Source organism: Myxine glutinosa, chromosome 13 (assembly GCF_964187855.1).
Source record: "Myxine glutinosa chromosome 13, kmMyxGlut1.1, whole genome shotgun sequence".
NCBI classification, from domain to species: domain Eukaryota; kingdom Metazoa; phylum Chordata; class Myxini; order Myxiniformes; family Myxinidae; genus Myxine; species Myxine glutinosa.
Window position 1 is genome coordinate 57,214,842 of NC_136273.1, and position 23,583 is coordinate 57,238,424.

Consider the following 23,583-nt stretch of genomic DNA (forward strand, 5'->3'; position numbering starts at 1 on the left):
ACAGTGGCAAGAGATACCTGTAGGTCCCGTGATGACATTCTGGGGTTCTTAGAGACTTCTTTCAGCATCTTGCGGTCTGCTCTCGGGCTGAACTTGCTGGGGTGGCCTGGCCTGAACAAGTTGGCAGTTGTTTGGAATCTTCTCCACTTGTAGATGATCTTCCGGACAGTCGAATGATTGATTTCAAATTGTTTGGAGATCTTTTTAAATCCCTTCCCAGACTCGTAGGCATCGAAAACCTTCTTTCTGAAGGCCTCAGAGAGCTCTTTTGATCTAGGCATGGTGACGCCACACACTTCAACAACAAAGAGCAAACCAAACGAAATGTCTGAGGTTTAAATAAGACAGATTCCTCCAAGATCCTCTCTGACGATGTTCTATTCATTTGCACCTGAGCTGGTGCACCTGATTCTTATTTTAGGTATTTGAAGTAGTGATAAGTGTAGGGGTGTACTTACTTTTTCCACATGCGAAATTTGCATTTATGTTTATTTAAATTATACAATGGACTACAAAATGTAAATGTTTCATGATATTTGTTATATTATATCACCTTTATCTATCAATATTGTTGAAATGAAGATCAAATAGCTGTATGTTGAAATATGTTGCAAAAGTCAAAACTTTAGATGGGGTGTACTTACTTTTTCACATGACTGTATATATATTGTTGGGGATTTGAGAAATTGTTGTGTAAATTGTTGTGTAAATATCACCCTCTGTAAAATGTAATGAATTGTTGTAAATACCTCCAAGTGTAAAAGATCAAAGGGCGTCCTCCTAGTTATTTCATATACCACACGTAGCCAATCATATATCCTTCTTTTACAGTTATCTCCTTATTCTATGTAGGTTAAGGCTCTGTTCCCACTAGTTGACATTCTCCATTGCACCAAAGGAAAAAAGGTAGATCCCCTTTCATTCCCAAAGCCCCATTCCCAAAGCCTCGATTGCCAACTGCATTCGCCGCCATTGCCATGTGCTCCGGCTCGGAGAAGAAAGGCGTGTCTCCACCTCGTCATAGAAAGGAGGAGTGAGTCGGCCCCGCTCAACCAACCCAGCCAAAGGGGTTTGGCTTGAGCGGGCGGAGAAAGAACGATCAGGGAGGTTCAAAAAGGTTAGAGGGAGGGGCATATATAACCAGCACCACGAGGCCCCCACCTCAGACGAGCTTCAGAGAGAGACGGGAGACGCGTCCTGAGATAAGCCAGAGAAGCGGCAGATGAGCATCAGCCTTGAAATCCACCACCACCAGCTTGGAGCCACGCAGCTTTGACTCCACCAGGGTGCTCGTATCGCGGCAGCCCGCACGACTGCAGCTAGGGCATTGACAGCGGCTGCTGAACGTGCCGACCAAGGAAGGGCGGCGGCTGCTGACTCCCGGGCCGACCGTGCTCCGGTTCGAGTGGAGCGTTCCTCTCCTTCCAGTCCTTCCATTCCTGCCTGCAATTTCCCCATTCGTGTGAGTTTGCTCGTAGTCTGTTTTGTGTGTCTTGTCCTGGGGTATTAATTAAGACTGCATAGGTAAGCTAAGGTGCACTGTGTCCGCTTCTTCTTCTTCTGTTTTTACTTTATTATGCTTCCTTCTCCTTGGTTCCTTTCATTGTGTAAATAATAGTAATAAATATAGGAGCATTTCCAACCCTTTTGCCTTCGTCTTCCTCTTCTTCACATCCTTGTCGTTTTGGTGATTTCCCAATTGAATACCGGTGGCACGATTTGGCCAACGTTTAAGGAATCGGGTCTAGTTTTGGTAAACGGCTCACGCCGCAGTTCACTTCGCTCGGCGCAACATCCATTACGCTGCGGCCGTGAGCGGGGGGTGTTCCTTCGCGTACCGGGAAGCGCTGGTATTTAGGTCATAGGACTTGTGGGCCTAAAACCCTACCCAGCGCCGACCGGGCGTGGCGTCATACCCCCGGGACCACGTCGGTCAGTAACAGACGAGGGGCTTAATTCCCCCCTCGATAAGGGGAACCATAGGCCGACGTTGGGTTCCGTAACAATATATATATATATATATATATATATATATATATATATATATATATATATATATATATATATATATATATATATATATATATATATATATTTAATAAACAGGAAGTAAATTCCTGCGTGGGGCTCATGTGAAAAAATTCTGACTCAACCCGGGACTCGAACCCAGGAACCTCATCACTTATGGGGTAACAGCCCCCTGAGCTATTGAGTTCATATATATATATAAATATATATATGTATATATTTTTTGCACAATAACACTGCTACAATCAAAATGAGTATACACAGGGTGTTTCAAAAAAAAAAAAAGGACTATTTGAACGTTTTATTGTGGAGAGATTCCAAAAGGTAGCAGGTTCAGTGATACATTGATGGAAAGCAGGCACCATGCTATTTTCAAATCTCTCAATAGCCTGCTTGCAATTGACATTTTCAATGTGTGCTCCGCCTCTGTTCAAACAGGCTTTAATCCTGACTGAAATTCTCCACAACTCGTCTGAAAGTGGCTGGAGTGGTAGCCTGATGGTAGTCCTCCACTTCCTGCTTCAGAACAGCCAGGGTTCGGGGTTTGTTGGTGTAAACTTGACCTTTGGAAGCACCCGAAAATAAAATAAAAATCCAATGGATTCAAATGTGGGCTGTGGGGCACCCACTCATGCGATGTGCCCAGGCTGATGACACCATTTCTGAACAGCTGGTGGAGCAAGTCGATGGTTTCATCTGCAGTAGGGCACCATCCTGCATGAACAAGCAAGTCTGAGTTGGTTTGGAGACAGTAGTTGAATGGGATCAGTGTGGAATCGGCATAAGACCTGGCGGTACCGCTCGCCGTTGAGCATCACTGTCTTACCATTGGTGTCATCGAACAAAAGCGGTCCTAGCATGCCTCATCTGGCACTCAATGCACAGAAGCAAGTAGACTTGAGGCCCTTAAGAGACATCTCAGACACCTCTTCAGGAGGCCCAGCACACCAGAAGATGTTGTTGTGATTGTTGATAACCCCATTCAAATTGAAGTGTGCTTCATCACTGAACCAGAAGGAGTTGGGATCCATTTTGGGTACCTTTCCATTCGGTCATTGAACCAATCACACATTGTTACTCGTCTTGCCATGCCATTCAGAGTTAGTTTATGCCTTACAGATATAATGTAGGGGTAGAGTTCAAGTTCAGAAGTGAGAATGCGCCACACAGATGAGGCTGACATCGCCAGTTCTCAGGAACGCCGACGGTGGGATTTCTTAGGATTTTCAATAGCAGAATATCTCACAAGATCAATGTTCCCTTGGTCCTTGGTAACACTTGGTGTGCAGCCACTCTTGCCTTTATTTTCATTTTTCATGCTTCCATGTGCTTGGAAGTGCTCCACAAACCGCTGAATGCTCCCATTGGAAGGTCCATTAAAGGTGTAAACAATGTAATATTGACAGTATCGTCGGTGCACCCGCACGCAAGATTTTGTCTCAAACTACAACGTCACAATTCTCACTTTTTGTTCCACTGTGAACACCACAGTTGACATACACTACCGGTCAAAAGTTTTAGAACACCTCAATTTTTCCAGTTTTTATTGAAATTTACATAGTTTAATGTCCAGTGAATAACCTGAAATGGTGCAAAGGTAAGCAGTAAACGGCTCGAAGTTTAAAAAAAGTTTAGGTTAGCAAAAACGAGAAAATAATGTAAATTGCACAGTTATATTGTAAAAAAAGGCTGTCTTCACGGAACAAGTAATAGGTTAACAACATACAGCTGTTCTGTGGCAATGTAAGTAAATTAAGACTTGAAAGTTGATGCAAACAATTCCTACAGGTGTCCCAACCTCTGCTGATTACTTGATTACAAACCCCCTGTCTGTATAAAAGCAGTATTGGAGCAGACTGTTATTACACCCTCTGAGGCATTATTTGGACAATATTGCACTGCAGGAAGCAGTATATTGTAAACTGGAGGAAACTCTGACAGGAAGAGGTCTGGCAGACCCAAAGCCACAACGGAATCAGAAGACAAGTTTCTGAGAGTCAACAGCTTGCGTGATAGGCGGCTCACAGGACAACAGCTTCAAGCACAGCTTAACACAGGTTGAAGTAAGCAAGTCTCAGTTTCAACTGTGAAGAGAAGGCTTTGAGCTGCAGGTTTGACAGGTCGAGTGGCAGTAAGAAAGTCATTGCTAAGATGGCAGAATAAGAGGAAGAGGCTTGCCTGTGCCATGAAGCACCGCCAGTGGACTACTAGTGGAAAAGTGGACCGATGAATCAAAATTTTAAATCTTTGGTTCATCACGCATGGTTTTTGTTCGCCGAGTAGGCGAAAGGATTGATCCTCAGTATGTGACACCAACTGTCAAACATGGAGGAGGAAGCGTGATGGTCTGGGGCTCTTTTGCTGGATTCAGAGTCGGCGACTTGCACAGAGTGACTGGCACCCTGAACCAAAAGGGCTACCACAGCTTTTTGCAGCGCCATGCAATACCCTCTGGTATATGCCTAGTTGGTCAGGGGTTCATCCTACAGCAAGATAATGATCCTAAACACACCTCCAGGCCATGTCAAAACTACCTTTGAGGAAAAGAACAAGACGGTAGGCTTCAAATCATGGAATGGCCAGCACAGTCTCCAGACTTAAACCCCATCGAGCTGGTTTGGGATGAACTGGACAGAAGGGTGAAAGCAAAGCAACCTACAAGTGCAACACATTTGTGGGAACTTCTGCAACAGTGTTGGGAAGAACTTCCCGAACAATATTTGATTCCCATTGTATAAAGAATGCCACGAGTGTGTTCGGCGGTTATATCTGCAAACGGTGGCTACTTTGACGAGTCAAAAATTTTAATAAAATTTTGTTAAACAAAGTGATTCTATGATTTCTTTTTTATCTGCAATTGTTTATTTGTTCTATGCTTAATTTCAGATTACATTGAGACATTAAACTGTGTAAATTTCAATAAAAACTCGAAAAATTGAGGTGTTCTTAAACTTTTGACCGGTAGTGTGGGGTCATACTGTTAATATACTGATTACTTGTTAGAAATGCATACCACCACCATAATCTGAAAGAGAGAAGGGTATAGCATTAGAAACGACAGAATATCAGGCTGCTCAAATAGTCCACTTTTTTTTTAAACACTCTGTATATATGTTGGAACCCATCTGTGGATCGGTCCCATCGGCCGATGGGTCTGACCCATCTGTGGATGCACGAGAAATGACAATGCAGACCCATCGGCCGATGGGTCTGCGCCATCTGCGGATGTGTTGTTCACCTTGAAGGAATGTGTTGACAGAATGGTGCTCTTCAATCAGGTACACAGTCATTGGAATTACATGTGGTAGGAATTTAACAGAGATGATTTTTAACACAAACAATACAATACGTTAAACAGAATTTACGGATACAATACGGATACAATTACGGATACAATTTACGGAATACGGATACAATACGTTAAACAGAATTTAACAGAGATGAATTATGATGCATACACATTCCTTCAAGGTGAACAACACATCTGCAGATGGCGCAGACCCATCGGCCGATGGGTCTGCATTGTCATTTCTCGTGCATCCACAGATGGGTCAGACCCATCGGCCGATGGGACCGATCCACAGATGCGTTCCAACATATATATATATATATATATATATATATATATATATATATATATATGTATATATATATATATGTATATATATATATATATATATATATATATATATATATATATATATATATATATATATATATATATACATATACAGTACATACACGCATGTGTGTCTTTTTTGTAGTGTGTGTGTGTGTTTGCTTGACTTATGTGCACTCCTAAACCTGTGAACAGAAGTCGTTGAAATTTGATGGTTATACTTGGGATGTGTGCCCAGCAAGGTTTAAGGCATAATAAAAAAGTCGCGGGGGTTCAGAAGGAGATGACAAACATTCTCTAGTCTAGGTAAATGTGTAGCGCCGCTCCTGGTGGGAGAGTGTATTACAAGTCCCAGCTCATTCTAAAATACGCCAATTTCTGTGTTATAATATAATGAAAACTATAGTCATCTTAGATGTGGCCTGACCATAAATCTGGGTATGCCTGGGTAGGACAGACCTACCGAGCATTTCAGAGCCTACGATTTTCATGCAGGGCTACTTAATTAATTCTGTTCAGGGTTAAAGCAAACTTTGAAAATATGTGACAAATTTAGCACTGAACTTTCACACAAATTATATCTGCACTTCACAATATGTTATTTAAATTATGTACATAACTCTACGAACTTAAACATAATGTTACATGGAAGGGGTGGGGGAGGGATGGACCCATAGCTAGAAGCTTGTGAGAAGAGTATGGACTGTGTGTTCGAGAAAGTTCGATTTACCCTTGCGTTAGATATCTGTCAGAGTTCAGTCGTATTTCAAAATGTGCCCCGAGGAGGCAGTGATTGTAAACCTCAGAGCAGAATATGGTGAGGTTGTGTTGTGTAAAACCTTCTGCACCGGAGAGGCTGGGTGACGGACTTTTTTTTTTTTTTTTTTGTATACAAGATCGAGGCTCGTGAAAGAGCGAACATTAATCACACAGAAAGACAAACCGACACATAAAACATATAACATCGGGAGCGGTAGACAAGATGGGGAGAGAGGGGGAAGGACACAAACACAACATTTGAGAGCAGGGACCGAGAGACATGGAGACATCGAGAGATCTGAGAGAGGGCGAGGGCTTTGGGGGGGGGGGGCATGGGAAGGGGGCGGTGGGAGAGGTATAAAACATATGGACACTGCCAGGACTTCCAGGAAAGAAGTTGGAATTTCAAACAAGGTGGATCTGGGGTGAATTAGCGGGCGTAGAAAAGATCAAGGTTTTGGATGGGGGAAGATAAGAGATGGTGGTGAACAGCTGTTTTAAAGACCTGGAGGGAGGAGTGGGATTGAAGGGAGTGAGGGAGTTTGTTCCAGAGGCGGGAGAAAAGAGGAACGAAAGAGTGAAGGTGAGCAGAGAGCCGAGATTTCGGCAGTTTAACCATCAGAGGGTTGCTGGCAGATCTTGTGCGACCTGTAGGAATATTTGGGGGACAGAGCACAGAGAGAGCTGGGGGTGCAAGGCCGGAGAGGAGTCGGTAGAAGACAGAAAGACCACCTACCTGCCTGCGGTGAGTGAGTGAAAGGCCCTCAGAGATAGCTTCATCGCGGGAGATTCCAATAATTCTGAAAGCTTTGGTTTCAACAGCGTGAAGCCGAGCTAGGTGTGAGGCAGGAGCACCGGCCCATAGGGGAGAACAGTATTCCATTGCGCTGCGGATGAAAGCCTTGTATGTGGTGAGGAGCTCAGGTGTGCCGAGGAAGGACTTCGCACGATGGAGGATGCCCAGTCGGCGACTGGCTTTGGAGGCCAGCTTGGAAATGTGGTTTTCCCAAGAAAGATCATGGCAGATAGTGAGACCCAAAATCTTGAGCGACAGAACTTCTTGGAGAGGATTGTTGAGAAAGTAGATGGGAGGGTTGTCCAGTCGATCTTTTCGGAGAGACATAGTAAGAGTGTGAGATTTGTCAGGACTGAAAGACATGTTCCACTTGTTTGACCAGTCTGTGATTTTGTCCAGGTCTTCAGAGAGTGAGGAGGCAGCAGACTGCCGATCTGAGGGAAGAGGAATGGAGCGGCAGAGAGTGGAGTCATCAGCAAAGAGATAGAGAGGATTTTCGAGAGAGTCAGAGAGATCATTGATGAAGACCAGAAAAAGCACGGGGCCCAGAACACTGCCTTGGGGAACTCCAGCCTGAACAGGAAGAGGAGATGAGAGAAACCCATTCAGGGCCACACGTTGACGACGACTAGAGAGGAAGTCCGCCAGCCATGCGTGGAGATTTCCATGGATACCAAAGGAGGAGAGTTTGGTGAGCAGAGCGGGGTGCCAGACCGTGTCGAAGGCACGTGATATGTCGAGGGAGACAGCTCTAATTTCCTGTTTGGCATTGAGGACCTCCATCCATTGTTGAGACAGCAGAAGCAGCATGTCCAGAGTAGAGTGACCTGGTCTGAAACCAAATTGATGATCAGAGATCAAGCCATTGGAGAAGAGGAAAGATTTCATATCCGAAGCAATGATGGATTCCATGACTTTGCTGATAATTGGGAGAAGGCTGATTGGTCTGTAGTTGCTAGGATCTGTTTTTGCACCTTTTTTGTGCAAAGCGGTGATGTTGGCTGATTTCCAAGCAGATGGCAGTTGACCTTGAGCAAAAGAGAGGGTGAAGAGAACAGAGAGAGGGTGAGATAGAGCAGCAGAGCAGGATTTTAGGACCCGTGGGCTGATGCCGTCGGGTCCAGTTGCAGAATCAGAGTCGAGGGTTGACAGAAACTTTTCCACCTTGTCAGGAGGAAAGGACACGGAGTCCAGGAGCAGCAGGGTACGACTGGGTATGGTGGGTACAGAGAGGGATGGGTTTGGGACACAAGATTTAGAGGCAAACACAGAGTTGAGGCATTCAGCTTTTTCACGTGCGGAGTCAGCTGTGTAGCCGTTTGAGGTAAGGGAGGGGATGGAGGGGGAACAAACACCAGAAACGGATTTGACCAGACTTGGGCACAAAGGCACATGGGAAAGCGCTACGAGTTTTTAATGGGACATCCTAACAAGTCGATTCGACGTATAACTTAAGGCCATGGCATCCAGTGAGCTGTGGAGCTCTGGAGAGGGAGAACACTTTCGCGCAGGCCAGAGCACTTTTGCACGGGGCTGCCCCAAAGGAAGGGGGGGGGGCAGCCCGAAAGATGGCGCCTGCCACAAACACCTGCGGCCAATGAAGGAACCAGTCCTGTGCTGGAAAGGCGTTCCCTGTGGGGCAAAAGGCTGCGTCCACGCATGCAAACGGCAGTTAATAGTTTAACATGTTGGGACAGGAGAGAAGAGAACCCTCTCTCTACTTGGCCGCCTTCGTCGTTTCCTGACTACCTCATCGCCCTCACTCCCTGCACTTTGCCCTGTGCACCGCCAGCCTGTGCCACATCATCCTGCAGCCACGACCAGCCCGTACCTGCCGAAAATCCACTCCTGTGTTCTCCTTCGTGGTTTGAGTTCAGAACTTTGATGCCATATGTGTTATTTCTTACATTTGTACACAAGATCGGGTTTTCGTGTCTTACCTTCCTTATTTGTCTTTGTGCACCAGATCTGTCTGGGTTTTGTTGTATTCTCCATCTCTATGTCAGTATCATTTAATAATAAATCATTTTAACTATAAGCAACGTCTTCCCACCTTTGGCCTTTGTGCAACACCAACGCACCACCAGTTTCAGTTTACATTTGGGCGATCTTTGGGGGAACGTAAATGGTAGTTGTAAGTAAGTCTGAACGCAGCATGGTGAATTGAACATCATTTTGACCATTTGCGAAGGTCTTAGACCTCTGGTTAAGAACGCTTGCATTAACTGGCATCTGACGCGAAAATAATGAATATCCCTTTAAAGTAAAATTGGTCTGCAAACCCCAATGAAAATTTGCAATTTCACATAAACTTTACTTCCAACATAGCGACAATACCCCTGGGCACTCATCTGGTAGAATAAAGCATCTGGTAGAACAGTACTACACTGACTAAAGGTATTTCAAGCCGCATCATGGCATTTCCAACCAATTTCAATGGTTGCCAGAAGACAGGGCAGCATGTACAATCATACTAACGTAATCATAAGACTAAACAAACAAACAAACAAAAAACAATTTTGGGGGCAACCTCCTCCGCCTCCACCCCTCCCCACCCTATAGATTATCTTAGACCCCGATTATTAATACAAACTTTGATACATCATGGGTGGTGAAGGTTGTGGTCACGTTTCATCGAAATAGTGTGTGTAGTTTCAGAGGGAAAAGCAAATTCCTATTTTGGGGGGTCAAACCTGGATCCACTTTGACCCCCGGTAGACCTCTTTAAACCCTGACTTTTTAATGTCGTGAACAAACTTTAGTCACAACACAATAAATATAATTTGTGCCAACTTTGGTCACAATCCCTTCAGCGGTTTCGGAGAAGAAGTTGTAAGTGTTTACGGATGGACGGACTGACGGATAAGCTCGCCGGAACGTTCCAGGTGAGCTAAAAATATGAGGGAGTTAACAAATAAAAATTTCAGCTATTAAGGTGTTCTTCATCTTCAAAATTAAGGTGTTCAAAGGTCAGGTTGTTAGGTATCAAAAGGGACAGGTGTAGATAGACAAAATAAAAAGGGACAAGACAAATTAAGTTTTTATAAGTAGAACCTTGATACCAGCTTTTCCTTTCCTGCCCTTCTGGCCCGCCATTCCTTTATTTCCCTGGAGAGAAGTGGATAGGGATGGAGAGGGTAAAAACAATATAAATTACACACGACAACAAACTCAAATGGGAAACCTATAAGATTTCTAGGCTTGAAGGTCTAGTTTAGAATCTTGCACTAAAATGAGGCCTTTTCTCATTGTAAATTCACATCGAGTCACTAGTAAGAACCTCAGGCTGCCAAGAACAGAGATTCAACAACATATGCGAGTCAATTACTCATTCATATTTTTGTGGGATGTCTCATTCTTTTCTTTACTTTTTTATCTTTTGCTTCTCATTCCGTGTGTAATATTTCTTTGAATATTGATGAGTGCTAAGCTAGGTGTTCTAGAAACATCCAAAGAAGAAAACAAGCTCAATATAATCACACTTTATATGCCTTTCATCTAGTTTTCACCCCTCAGCCCAAATTGGGCTTTGGGGTCTTGTCGTCACGGGCGTCGTCCCGGCGTCCGTCAACTTTTGGTTTCTGTCAATTTCAAGGAGAACGGCTTGTCCGATTAAATCCATTTTGCAGTGTGTGTTGGGGTTGAGTAGAGGAAGGTTCCTTTCGAAAATGGGCGCGCTGCGATTTTCAATATGGTCGCCATGGCAGCCATCTTGAAATTGGTTTCTGTCAATTTCGAGCAGAATGGCTTGTCCGATTAAATCCATGTTTGCAGTGTGTGTTGGGGTTGAGGGGAGGAAGGTGCCTTTCGAAAATGGGCGCGCTGCGATTTTCAATATGGCCGCTATGGCAGCCATCTTGAAATTGGTTTCCATCAATTTTGAGCAGAACGGCTTGTCCAATTAAATCCATTTTTGCAGTGTGTGTTGGGGTTGAGTAGAGGAAGGTTCAAGGGCACGCTGCGATTTTCAATATGGCCGCCATGGCAGCCATCTTGAAATTGGTTTCCGTCAATTTCTAGCAGAACGGCTTATCCGATTAAATCCATTTTTGCAGTGTGTGTTGGGGTTGAGTAGAGGAAGGTTCCTTTCGAAAATGGGCGCGCTGCGATTTTCAATATGGCCGCCACGGCAGCCGTCTTGAAATTGGTTTCCACCATGCGTGGACTGAGGGGTTACGCCCGCTTTGCGGTGCTATTTATTATATATACAGTGTATAAATAATTTTTCCAAAATTCCTGGCTGACAAGAAACGCCATTGGTTGGTGTGTGATGACGTCATTGGTGAGAAAAACTAAAAACCGAGTGGTTGAAACATTAAGCAACAACAATCATGGTGTTTTGAATGTTTATCGTGTGCAAAATGATTCTGAGCACCAAGGATGTTTGCATGACCTGAACTTTCTAATTGTCAATTAAAGATCCACTGATGCCATGTTTAGTATTTTGTTGATCAGACTGTTGCTGCCTGACAAAGGTGCGGATACACGAGGTGCAAGCAAAACATCTCCACAGTGATTTTATGCAAAGTCTTGTTTGATAAATCATCCGCTATGTCTATAATATGGATGCACGCTGCACCATCTCTCCTAAGTGATGTGAATCTTTTTGTAATTTTGCAATTTTGTTTAAATTGGTCAACGGTCACCCTCAGTTGGCTAGCTCTTCATGATGCTTCTCGGTTTACGATGCTGCGATTCCAGGTACATGATGTGGAGATTCCAGGCACATGATGTGGAGATTCCAGGCACATGATGTGGAGATTCCAGGCACATGAGGTGGAGATTCCAGGCACATGATTTGGAGATTCCAAGTACATGATGTGGAGATTCCAGGCACGTGATGTGGAGATTCCAAGTACATGATGTGGAGATTCCAGGCACGTGATGTGGAGATTCCAAGCACATGATGTGGAGATTCCATGCACATGATGTGGAGATTCCAGGCACATGATGTGGAGATTCCAGGCACATGATGTGGAGATTCCAAGCACATGATGTGGAGATTCCAAGCACATGATGTGGAGATTCCAGGCACATGATGTGGAGATTCCAAGCACATGATGTGGAGATTCCAAGCACATGATGTGGAGATTCCAAGCACATGATGTGGAGATTCCAGGCACATGATGTGAAGATTCCAAGCACATGATGTGGAGATTCCAGGCACATGATGTGGAGATTCCAAGCACATGATGTGGAGATTCCAGGCACATGATGTGAAGATTCCAAGCACATGATGTGGAGATTCCAAGCACATGATGTGGAGATTCCAAGCACATGATGTGGAGATTCCAGGCACATGATGTGGAGATTCCAGGCACATGATGTGGAGATTCCAAGCACATGATGTGGAGATTCCAGGCACATGATGTGAAGATTCCAAGCACATGATGTGGAGATTCCAAGCACATGATGTGGAGATTCCAAGCACATGATGTGGAGATTCCAAGCACATGATGTGGAGATTCCAGGCACATGATGTGGAGATTCCAAGCACATGATGTGGAGATTCCAGGCACATGATGTGAAGATTCCAAGCACATGATGTGAAGATTCCAAGCACATGATGTGGAGATTCCAAGCACATGATGTGGAGATTCCAAGCACATGACGTGGAGATTCCAGGCACATGATTTGGAGATTCCAAGCACATGATGTGGAGATTCCAAGCACATGATGTGGAGATTCCAAGCACATGATGTGAAGATTCCAAGCACATGATGTGGAGATTCCAAGCACATGATGTGGAGATTCCAGGCACATGATGTGGAGATTCCAAGCACATGATGTGGAGATTCCAAGCACATGATGTGGAGATTCCAAGCACATGATGTGGAGATTCCAAGTACATGATGTGGAGATTCCAAGCACATGATGTGGAGATTCCAGGCACATGATGTGAAGATTCCAAGCACATGATGTGAAGATTCCAAGCACATGATGTGGAGATTCCAAGCACATGATGTGGAGATTCCAGGCACATGATTTGGAGATTCCAGGCACATGATGTGGAGATTCCAAGCACATGATGTGGAGATTCCAGGCACATGATGTGGAGATTCCAAGCACATGATGTGGAGATTCCAAGCACATGATGTGGAGATTCCAAGCACATGATGTGGAGATTCCAAGCACATGATGTGGAGATTCCAGGTACATGATGTGGAGATTCCAAGTACATGATGCTGAGATTCCAGGTACATGATGCAGAGTTTCCAGGTACATAATGTGGAGATTCCAGGTACATGATGCTGAGATTCCAGGTACATGATGCCAAGAGATTCCAGGTACATGATGCAGAGATTCCAGGTACATGATGCTGAGATTCCAAGTACATGATGCTGAGATTCCAAGTACATGATGCTGAGATTCCAAGTACATGATGCTGAGATTCCAGATACATGATGCAGAGTTTCCAGGTACATAATGTTGAGATTCTAGGTGCATGATGCTGAGATTCCAGGTACATGATGCCAAGAGATTCCAGGTACATGATGCAGAGATTCCAGGTACATGATGCAGAGATTCCAGGTACATGATGCCAAGAGATTCCAGGTACATGATGCTGAGATTCCAAGTACATGATGCTGAGATTCCAAGTACATGATGCTGAGATTCCAGGTACATGATGCCAAGAGATTCCAGGTACATGATGCAGAGATTCCAGGTACATGATGCAGAGATTCCAGGTACATGATGCCAAGAGATTCCAGGTACATGATGCAGAGATTCCAGGTACATGATGCAGAGATTCCAGGTACATGATGCAGAGATTCCAGGTACATGATGCAGAGATTCCAGGTATATGATGCAGAGTTTCCAGGTACATGATGCTGAGATTCCAGGTACATGATGCTGAGATTCCAGGTACATGATGCCAAGAGATTCCAGGGTCATGATGCAGAGTTTCCAGGTACATGATGCTGAGATTCCAGGTACATGATGCTGAGATTCCAGGTACATGATGTTGAGATTCCAGGGACATGATGCAGAGTTTCCAGGTACATGATGCTGAGATTCCAGGTACATGATGCAGAGTTTCCAGGTACATGATGCAGAGTTTCCAGGTACATGATGTTGAGATTCCCGGTACATGATGTTGAGATTCTAGGTACATTATGCTGAGATTCCAGGTACATGATGCCATGATTCCAGGTACATGATGCCGAGAGATTCCAGGTATATTATGCAGATATTCCAGGTTTATGATGTTGAGATTTCAGGTACATTATTCTGGGATCCCAGGTACATGATGCTGGTATCCAAGGTACATGATGCTGAGATCCCAAGTATGCAATGCTGAGATCCTACGTATGAAATGCTGCGACCCCAGATTCATATTTAATAGCTTAAGGGACACACCAATGTACCAAACCCTAAAATAGTGGTTTGTGCAAGTACGCATCAAATACAGGACCTGGGCATTGTTAACCCCACATTCTAACCAGTTAACCTGCAAGCATAGAAAGTAGAGGAGCATGTACTCACAGGTTCACCAGGTACTCCAACAAGCCCTCTTTGACCAGTTCTACCCTGAAAACAACAAACGCACAAAATAATCAATTGTTGCTCTGAATAGTCCTCTTCATTCTCAGAGAAAAGTGTCACAACGTTTAAATGATGTGATTGTCAAGGCAGGAACTGGTGTTGTATTTTATTATTTTACATCTATGAAAACAATATGGCTGCCTTAACGTGTTCTCTGTGCAACTTCTTCAACAGAACAACTAGGTAATACAAACTAATTTTGAACTCCAAAATAACAATATATTCGCTCGTGAGAACCCACCAAACGGTTCCAGTTGTATACAGCCCATAAGTAATGAAATATTATATTGGAGACATGATTGAATGAATAAATGAATGTGTTGATTTCAGGACCCACCTTGCGTCCTGGTGGTCCTGGCTTTTCTTGTAAACCCAGAAGTCCTTTATTTCCCTGAAACACAGCAATGAGGCTTTGGGATCAAATCTGAGCCTTAAGACCTTAAGACCTAATCTGACCTATCAGTGCTCTAGGGTGGCCCATGAAATGACGATTTTCAGGTGTGGATCCATGTTTTTAGGTTAGGGCGTTAATGACATCGTGTTGAAATATATAATTTCGCCGAGCAGAGCGAGTGGAACATTTTTTATGGGTGTTTGTTTTTGTCAAAAGTTTTAAAGACTATTATAAATAGAGACAAAGAACACTGGAATACACTTGAAAGGAAATACTCCAACGAAAAAAAACTTTTGCTTAAAACTCAACATTTATTACCTTCGCCGCCAAAGGTTTTGTTTTCACCCTTGTTTGTTTGTTTGTTTGTTTGGGAAGAAGAATCTCAAAAAGACTTGGACAGATTCGGCCAGAGTTTGGTGGAGACGTTGGGTATGTGACACCGACGAAATGTTTACATTTTGTTGATTAATCTGGATCCGGTTCTGGATCTGAGAATTTTGAAAGTGATTTTTCACCATTGAGAGATACGGCAAGAAACGATGTACCTGTATAGAATGATACCTCAAAACGTTGTGGACGAATTATAACAAAATAAGGTGGATGAGTTGAGTAAGTAACACGAACAAGCCGATTCGATTTTGGTTCAGGTCCGATTCCACATCTGACCGATCAATGCTATACAAAACGTATCTGTTCAACCTGGCGGAGGTATGCTCTCTACCGAGAGCAGTTGTAGTTCTCTTTGAATTGCTTTCTGCCTATACTTCCTGTACTCCATTCTTTTTTTTCTCCCTTTTCTCAATATCTCCAATCTCAATCTTTATTGAATGTAAATGCTTATTCCTTGAAAAGGGAAAAGGGAAGATTTTTTTTTTAACATTCTAAAATGATGTATTCTTCTTCTTCTTCTTCACCACGCTGTATTCTTCTTTTTCTTCTTCACAAATATTGTTTTCTAAAACTGGCTATCAACTAAGCACTTGATCCACCAACTTTCCTCCCAGAGCTACAGCACCACCTTTCTCCATGCCTTCAACAAAAATTATTACATACCATCCCATGATCTTTCCTTCTTTGTCCAATTTGGGAATCTGGAATAAATATCGCTCCACTCCATGTCCCATATTGCCCCATCCACTCACCCCAACCCATCAACGCTTCATGTCCCCCCTTTACGCATCCATCCACACCCGTGCAAAGCCCCCCCCTCACCCCAACCACTCAATCCTCCCTCATCACGCCACCCCCTATAAGCCTCGTGCTCCTCACCCGGCCCCACAAAGCCTCCCCACCCCCATCCTGCACCTTCCCAATACCTCCTCGGCTGTCCCTAACTGTGTGGACCTCAAACATCTGAGGTCTCTGCTCCAACCTGACAGTTCTCTCAATCCAAGCCGCTGCTGATAAATCAGACGTCATCTGTTTAATAAAATCCTTCCTCCCACAGAACACTCCTGACTCCTAAGTATCTCTCCCTGGCTATTCTCTACTCCGATTTGATAAGCCTGAACATCGCCCCAGCGACGAAGTTGCACTTTACATCAATAACTCAATTTCTCACTGTCCTTGTATTGATCTTATGCCTCTCAATCCACAGGCGCACCTTTGGCTGTGACTTTCTCTCAGCTCCAACCTGTTGTTTGTCGATGTGTTGTATTGTCCTTGAAAGAGGGACATCAACATCTACCTCTACTTCTCTCTCTCTCTCTGACAACATGGACCAATATTTGACCACTCATCCAAGCTCTCCCTTTCTAATATGTGGCAGTTTAAATTGTCACCATGCCAATTGGCTGTGTGTTGGTACCCCTCTCACCAGCCATAGGACTTCAGCAAATGGTACTTCTGTGACTCCATGGGACACTGACTCAATCTGTAAACTTTCTGGCCCAGATTTCTCCCAATGGCAAATCCTCCCTCCTGGACTTGCTGATGACAAGTTCCCTCTGCTCCAATGGTTCATCTTTTAATATGCTTGTGAAAGTCAGCATCTCCTGCTGACTATTCTCAGAGAGCTGCTTCAATGCTGGCGAGTCTGGCAGTTCAATCATGCAGATTGGCAGGGGCAAGGATTGGTCTCCTATATCTACCGTCCCTGATAGCAACTCAGCCTGGGGATTCTTCCACGGTAACCTACCTTCTCTTATTGCACAGATACATCCCATATTGTCTTCAGTTATCTTACCCTTGAAAAGCAGTTATCTTCCCACCCATGATACTCTGAATCCTGTGATGAGGCATTTGCTCTGAAACAACTTCCCTTGTCTTCCTGGAATGCAAACCCGACTGAAGGCAATCTCAGCTCATTTCACAAATCCCACAACAAGTGTGGGACTAGAAAGTGTGGGATCCACTCTCAGAATAGACAGAAAACAATATCTGTCCAACCTCAATATTGAACTTTCAAACTTGTCTCCCTCCTCTAGAATTTGGTCTCTGGTGTATGCTCCCCCTCCATCCCTTCCACTCATGAGAAGGCCGAATATGTTTGTTCGGGGGAGCGTACAATTGTGTTTGCTTCCTCAATTCTGCGTTTGCTTCAAATCCTGTGTCCTCAACTGCTCGCTCTTTGTACACACCCTACCGAGTCACACCTGACTGCTCCTGGACTCTGTCTCTTGCACCTGAGATGGTGTGGAAGATTCTGGCAGCCCTCAACTCTGATTCTGCAACTGAATCAGAAGGTATTGTCGCGTGACTACCCTTGGTGAACACCGTAGGGTAACACGGATGACCGATTGCGAGACTTTACACTCCCGAGGCGAAAACTCAATGGCGGATTCAAGCTCAACACAAAGTTAAACGCGCGGGAGGCCAGACGCAACGAGCTCCACAGCCTTATCTATTAAAATGAAACACCCAGGAAACTGCGTTCAAATATGTACAGAAAATAATATAAGGATTTATTATTGAAAAGTAATAACAGTGAAAAAAACACGCGCCGGTAATACTAATAACTAAATCGGGACGTCCCCACACGACTGATATCAAACACAAAACGAGGGAGATTAATTACGAAAAGAACACGTCACGTCGTTCAAAATGTACGCGGATTCGGGCTTATCTGGTCTTTCGTCGTCTTTGTGGCTGCCGTCCAACACCGCTCCTTTCGGCCCGATCGCACACCTCGCTCCAAGTTCCACGGCCCTCTGCGTCCGCCTCCAAGCGCCACCAGGCCTCGTCGGTCCAACGGCCCACACACACCACGAGCTCCTTTGCTCCAACGGTCCACCGCAGGGCTGCACGAAGCAACCAAAACCAAGTGCCAACTGCCAACTGCAACGAGCTGTGGTCACGAATGTTCAACGAACCGTGTCCTGTGCCAACTCCGACGAACTGTGCAACGAACCGTGTCCTGTGCCAACTGCCACGAACTCTGGTACGGAACTGTAACAACGAACTCTGCGACTCAACTCTCTCAACTCTGGACTCCACTCGAACTCGAACTGCCGAAATGGCGTCCGACCGTCGCCTATATTGGTGGCCGATGACGTCACATTGGCGCGCTCCTCAGCCAATCATAGCCTCCCAACTCGCCCAGGTCACGCCCTCTGCGGCATGCGACTCCTGACATCTCCCGTCCGTGACCCCGCGGTCCTGGTGTAACACGTGCCAGCGAGGTTGGTAGGCCTTTGAGGTGCGCAGGCGAGGTTTGTAGGCCTTGGAGGTGTAAACGGTGGCGGTGTATTGTGGCGGTGTTCTTGGCCTGGTGGTGCCCATTTATTACGAAGTCAATGTCAGGGAAAGGGAATTATTTAATGTTGCACTAAGGACCTAACTAATGTTTATGTGGTTTGCAGTGCCATAAAGGACAAAGGTTTGATTACTAGGTGATACTCACAGGGGCGTTACCTTTAATCCCTCACTATTTAACACTCGAATCTCCAGGTAGATCCACACTCATACATCTTACCCCGACAACCGCCTGAACATCAATAACTTATTACATGTAGAGTCCCTGTCACGACAGCCGAATACCTACCTATTCAGATCTACCTAGCTCTAGATGTTGCATTACCAAATTCATAACACAGCCCCCCCCCTGGAACCGTAGCTCCTGCAAGGTTCACCGCAGGGCTACCATTCCAGCCTTAACACTTACTGTCACACACTTAATTAACCTATGAAATAAATCAGGAAGGGCTGTGGGAAGTGAGTCGGACTACCTACCTACACTTCCTTAACATGCTGAACCCCTTAACCATCATGCAAGTATGTACATCTTCTTCGTTGTTCCTGTGGAGGGAGGAAACAACAACACACAACACTAACTTAACCACAAGACTTAACCATCTTTCCAAAACTCAAAACTCTAACCTTTGTACATACCCCGGTCTACAGACCGCGTCCCCCGGTGGATGCCACAAGACTCAACCTTACCTGCGGGGCCATCCCCAATGCATCCCCCTAAATTTCCTCGGGCCCTGTCCAGATGTTACAGGTGAGTGACACGGCTCGGTGGATTTCGCCCACATTCATGCTACACAGACCCCTTAACCACTCATTCTCATTCCATAGGTCATCAAGGCATTGCAAAAATCAACAAAGCACTTATTCCCAATACACCCCCTGCAGGACCATGGCATTGATGTCATTCACGTGGGTGTGCATTCCTCAACTAGGCAGCGGGGAGGTACCGCACAAAAGATGGTGGGGGCGCATCAGGCTGTGGTGCCCGCAGTCCCAAAAACAAGTCAACCGACTTACAAATTCATTGCCCCCCCCCCCTTTACCTCTTGGCCCCGTGACAGCCCAACAGCCCCTTTCCGCCGTTACCTCGCCGGTGAGGGTCTCCACACACACCAGGCTCCTTTGCCTCCTGCTTTCACGCAGCAACACGGGTCACCGGGGGACTTCCTCACCCCGCGGCGCCCAACCAGACCCTCCACCGACGAGCTCCAATTTCCAGTTACCACCGGCTGCCAGGGGTAATTGCCGCAGAGGGGGGCCCGCAGGCATCGCTCCTCAGAGCTTGCTCTGTACCTGCGGACACACACACCTTCCCCACCCATGGTCCCCAAAACACACTTCCTCCCCCGCTGCCATTCAATTCTCCACACAACTCAGCACAATTCAGTACAATTCCATAGATGGTGTAAAAGGTGTTACAAGGCTTGCCATGGCCTGCCAATGTGAAATCCCATTCACAGTTCGAATCATTGAATCCTTACACATTTCCATTAGCACATTTCCAAAAAGCACAATTTATCGCCCCTCATTATCTCCAATAATCATCACTCACTCTCCAGGTTCCACTCTCACGACCACATCAAAACACCTAACCACAATACAAAAACATACGCCACCCACAAGACACTGTGGCTCCCATTCCATCCCCTCACCGGCCATGTCATCATTCTCACTCGCCTCCCAACTCCAAATTACATGTCCCCAATTTCCCAAAGCAAATCCTGAAGCCTGGGACAGTACTCCTCAAAACACTCACCTCAAGTGCAGGTAGTTGCAGGTTGGTCAGGTTCAAAGTGCAATCCACCCATACAATTCCCAAAATTTCACATTGGGCCAACCAAATACTTCCAAATTTCTCTTTTGTCCCCACTACACTGGCAGGTATGTGGATCCGCATCCAACGGTGATCATCACTACACTACCTGTGGCCACGACAGCTCTGCACCTCTACCGTGCAAGGGTCACCGGGACAAGGTGAGCAGTCAAAACGCCAACATGGCCCATGAGTGTCCATAAGGGCGCGACCCACCATCCATCCTTCGGCCCCCCTGCGAGGAACACAGCTGCAGCAGCCCCAGCTGGCCAATATGGTGAGCACTTGCTGCCACAACACACACTACCGCACACACAACCTCGGCCCTGGGGGGCACGGTCGCAGTGCGTGGCATCCCTACAGCCACGTCCCCTGCACCTCCCCATCATCCCCCAGTCCGACTACAGAACTGCAGCCCCCCAGTGCTCACCCACACTTGACCACACCAAGGTCCAGTCAACAGCCATGCTCCACCAGGAGACCCACCCAGAAGACATGGTCCACACACCTCGGACACGCACAGCACCACGTTGACCCTCAGGCTACACAACTACATCCCCATCATCCCGCGTCCCAAATATCAGCACAGTTGCCCCCGCAACCAGTTGAAAGCTGTGTCTTGCTACCCTATTAATTTCATCACAGCCTCCAACACTTTGGTCTACACACCTGGATCAATAATGGCGTCACTGTACAGTGTCCACCATGGCATTTCAAAATCCACCCTTAAATTTCCATCTAACCCACAGATTACCCATGCCAAACATTTGTCACATTTTACTAACCTCACCAAAGAAGGATGCTTTGCCATACACATGCCAGCCGAGCATGGCCCATATGCTCGGCTCGTTACACATCTCCCGATTCACATCCCCATGGCTCTCTTCCCAACCCGAGAGTCCATAAATCACAACGGAGCATCTGTGGAAGGTCACTCACACCATCACGTTCCACAGATGCCCCAATGGTTGTCCGGCAGGCTATCTCCATCCCTGTCCATTCGGTTTGACCCGCGTCCATAGACCAACCACCATGCCAGGTCACCACATGCTGGTTGTCCCAGAGTCCCTGGAGGAGAGTGCCAGGCCGCATGCCCGGGTGGTCACCACATCAGTCCCAAGTTGGCCGTCCGCAGTGCCACCACCAAAGCGCGACCCACAACACCTCCCCCTAGTGGTCCTCAATAAATGCCAACCCAGACTTGAGAAACCACCTCGGACCCCTCTGGAGGTCTTAACCCCCACCAGGGTCCGGTGACCCTGCCGGCCCGAGCCACCAGCTCGGACGGCGCCCCGATGGACAAGGGACGCCACACTCCACCAGACCCCCCGTGGGACCCAGCTCGTACCTCGACACCCAAGGCTGGACCCCACGTCCAAATCTCGCCATCACAGCCCCCCAGCTGGCTGGCATACCCAAATTTTGAAAGGGGCTACTTTGGCCCGAGGCCATCACCCATGACCTCTCCATGTCCAGATCCCGCAGCCCGGGGACCAATCCCCACCATGGCTGCTCCAAATCAATTTCCCATTGTAATTTTATTTTAAATTTTCTTTTACAAATTTTCATTCCCACTGCCAAACCGCAGCTGCAGGGAACAACCTCTACCACCGGTTGTTCTGCCCCTCCCTGCAGTTGATCCAAATTCCCTACAGGGACCAAATCTCCAGAAGCTCTATCTCCCGATCCTCCAAGATCCAAATCCAGCCCGGAGCCAACACACTCCCCCAACTGGTTGTCCAATTTTGGAGCCTCTGTTTCCAAATAGCAGTGTACAGTGAGCGTCCCCTCGGTCATTCCAACCACCTCCTCGGACCAACTCACCTCTTCACCCAGACTCCTTTGGGCCTGAACAAGCTCTACCTCCATGGGACTGTCACAGGTCTCCAGCCGCTGGATCAAATCATCCTCATCATTACAAATCATTCCTGGCCCCGCCAGGCTTTGATCAATATCCCCAATAAATACCCGGTCCGGCTCTATCGCATGGACCCCCAAAAACTCTACCCCCTCTTGCTCCGCACCACCGCCCTGGTGCTGCACAATTTCAAATTCATCCCCCGGTTGGGGTGTTGTGACATCCACACGGTCCCGATAAACAACCAGGCCAGAATGTGGGAAACATTCCCCATTCCAACTCTCACATTCCAAATTTCCTTCCCCACTCACCTGTGGACACTCCCTGCTCACCTGTGGACACTCCACGTTTACCTGCAGGCATTCCCCCTCTACCTGTACACATTCCTCATCCACCTGTGGACATTCCCCATCCACCTCTGCACCTGCAGTCTCCCTATTTACTTCAATTGCCATTCCCTGTGCAATTCCCAATTTTGCCATTCCCGGCTCCTGAGCCCCGTGCACATCTGCATGGGCCGTACTCTCTCCCATTCCCAATTTAGCTTCCCCCAGCTGCTGTGCCATTTCCCCAATTTTTCCTTCCATACTGTTTTCTAACCCCTCTAACCCATTTTTCACCTCTTTTATCCCGTTGTCTAACCCCTCACCGGTACCCCTCGCTTCGTCCCTCATTACCCCCAATTTTTCACTCCGAGCCCTCGCTTCGTCCCTCATTGCCCCCAATTTTTCACTCCGAGCCCTCGCTTCGTCCCTCATTGCCCCCAATTTTTCACTCCGAGCCCTCGCTTCGTCCCTCATTGCCCCTAATTGGCCCTCTAATCGCTCACCCTGAGCATCCATCCGGTTCCCCAATCGCTCACTCTGAGCCCTCATGTCTCCCCGAATTTCTGCAAGGTTTCGCTCACCCTCGGCCCTCTGAGCATTTATTAAATTTACTATGGTCTGGAGATCTATCGGGGCCGTCCCAGCGGCAGGGAAAGTTCCAACGCTATCCTCCTTATCCCCCATTTCCGGCTCACTCCCGACGCTGACGGAGGCCTCGCTGCGCACCTCCATTTCGTCGACCTCCGACATCC